The 2854-nt window shown below is 43.4% G+C and overlaps 1 pseudogene across 1 annotated transcript; it reads left to right on the forward strand.

The window, feature by feature from the left end:
- Positions 1-334: 334 nt before the first annotated feature.
- LOC309808946 (elongation factor 1-alpha 1-like) lies at positions 335-1996 on the forward strand (annotated as a pseudogene). Its single transcript has 2 exons — positions 335-1353; positions 1722-1996. The product of its transcript is annotated as an elongation factor 1-alpha 1-like (transcript).
- Positions 1997-2854: the final 858 nt, after the last annotated feature.

Raw genomic sequence — 2854 nt, forward strand, 5'->3', positions numbered from 1 at the left:
ATGAAGAAACCAAGGCTTAGGAATTTAAGTAGCTAACTGAAGGTCACACAGCCAGAGAGTGGCAGGAGCAGGATGCAAACATAGGTATATTTCTTCTGATTCCAAATTCTGTGCTCCTTCCTAAGGCATCTTAGTTACCATTGGAGCCATTTTACAGATAAAAGAACCAATAATTAATTTCTTCTATCCTTTGACAGGTAAGAAAACTGCAGCTCAGAGTAATTAAGCATCTTCCCAAAGTCACATCATTACTTAATGCCACAGAATTCAAACCTACTTTTTCACAACAGATTTACCACCAGATCACAAGTATCACAACTAAATCTAAGCCAAAATGGGAAAGAAAATGATTCATATCAATATTGTTGTCACCAGACACATAGATTAGAGCAAGTCTACCACCACTGGCCATCTGGTCTACAAATGTGGTGGGATCAACAAAAGAACCAAAGAAAAAACTTGAGAATGAGGCTGCTGATATGAGAAAGGACTCCTTCAAGTATGCCTGGGTATTGGGCAAACTGAAAGCTGAACATAGGCTTGGTATCACCACTGATATCCCCCTGTAGAAATTCAAGACCAGCAGGTAGTATCATTGATGCCCCAGGACACAGAGACTACCCAAAACATGCCTATAGGCACACCCTAGGTTGACTGTGCTGTGCTGACTGCTGCTGCTGGCATTGGTGAAGTTGAAGCAGGGATCTCCAAGAATGAGCAGACCTGTGAGCATGTACTTCTGACTTATAGACTGTGGGTGAGACAACTAACTGTTGGTGTTAAAATGGGTTCCACTGAGCCACCCGGCAGCCAGAAGAGATATGAGGAAATCATTAAGAAAGTCAGCATTTACATTAAGAAAATTGGCTACAACCCCAACACAGTGGCATTTGTGCCAGTTTCTGGTTGGAATGGTGACAACATGCTGCAGCCAAGTACAAACATGTTTTGACTCAAAGGATGGAAAGTCACTCATAAAGATGGCAATCAATGCCAGTGAAACCACCATGCTTGAAGCTCTGGATTGCATCCTGCCACCAAGTCTTCCAACTGACAAACCCTTGGGTCTGCCCCTGCAGGGTGTCTACAAAATTGGTAGTATTGTCACTGTCCCTGTGGAGACTGGTGTTCTCAAACCCAGCATAATGGTCACCTTTGCTCTAGTCACCATTACAATTGAAGTCAAGTCTGTTGAAATGCATCCTAAAGCTTTTAGTGAAGCTCTATCTTGGGACAAGGTGGGCCTCAATGTCAAGAACATTTCTGTCAGTGATGTTTGCTGTGACACTGTGGCTGGTGACAGCAAAAATGACCCACCAGGGACTTCCCTGGTTGCACAGTGGTTAAGAATCTGTCTGCCAATGCAGGGGACACGGGTTCAATCCCTGGTCCTGGAAGATCCCACATGCCGCAGAGTAACTAAGCCCATGCACCACAACTACTGAGCCTGGTCTCTAGAGCCCACAAGCCACAACTATTGAACCCACATGCCACAACTGCTGAAGCCCATGTGCCTAGAGCCCGTGCTCCGCAGCCAGAGAAGCCACCACAATGAGAAGCCCACTCACCGCAACAAAGAGTAGCCCCCACTCTCTGCAACTAGAGAAAGCCTGCACACAACGACCAAGACCCAGCACAGCCAAAAATAAATAAATAAATAAATGACCTACCAATGGAAGCAGCTGCCTTCACAGCTCAGGTGATTATCCTGTACCATCCAGGCCAAATCAGTGCTGGCTATGCACTTGTGCAGGATTATCAAATAGTTCATGTTGCTTGCAAGTTTGCTGGGCTGAAGAGGAATGTTGACTGCTATTCTGGGAAGAAGCTGGAAGATGGCTCCCAATTCTGTAAAGCTGGTGATGCTGGCATGGTTCATATGGTTGCTGGAAAGCTCATGTATTTTGAGCACTTTTCTGACAATCCTCCTCAGGGTCATTTTGCTGTTTGTGACATGAAACAGACATGTCTTGGGTGCCATCAAAACAGTGGATGACCCAGAAAGTTCAGAAGGTTAAGTGAATAATACCCCTAATACCTGACACCCCATTTTTAATCAGTTGTGGAAGAACATTCTCAGGACTGTTTGTTTCTGTTGTCCATTTAAGTTTAACGGTAAAAAACTGGTTAATGATAATGCATCGTAAAACTTTCAGAAAAAAAGGAAAATGTGTTGTGAACCACTTGTTTTTGTGTGCATACGACAGTTTTAAGTTATTAGTTTTTAAAATCAGTAAATTTTTTTTTTTTTTTTTTTTTTTTTTTTTTTGGTGATACGCAGGCCTCTCACTGTTGTGGCCTCTCCCGTTGCGGAGCACAGGCTTTGGACGTGCAGGCTCAGCGGCCATGGCTCACAGGCCCAGCCACTCCACAGCATGTGAGATCCTCCCGGACCGGGGCACGAACCCGTGTCCTCTGCATCGGCAGGCGGACTCTCAACCACTGTTCCACCAGGGAAGCCCCAAATCAGTAATTTTTAATAGAAACAATTTGACCAAAAATCTGTCACAGAATTTTGAGACCCATTAAAATAAAGTTTAATGAGAAACCTGTGTCCTCTTCTGGTCAAGACTGTAAATTCCTATAGTACTACTTAGGTAAAAGATTTAAGTAAGCGTTTCCTATAATCTATTTTTGGTGTTTTATCTGCCGAAACCAAAATTTGATAATTCTGGGTTAACATTTTTTTCTGGGTCAGAATTTTGGATTTCTTCCCCCTTGTCTAAGAGGAAGAATCTTCTATGTTTTTTAGGGACACAGTGAAAAGCTGTGGGAGGGAGTCTGTTGGTTGCAACCCTTCATAGGTTAGGACAGACAAGCAAAAAGTATTTTTGTTTATAGCTAAGTTCTTGTA

The sequence above is a fragment of the Mesoplodon mirus genome, assembly GCF_964341445.2.
Source record: "Mesoplodon mirus genome assembly, chromosome: 7".
Lineage (NCBI taxonomy): Eukaryota > Metazoa > Chordata > Mammalia > Artiodactyla > Ziphiidae > Mesoplodon > Mesoplodon mirus.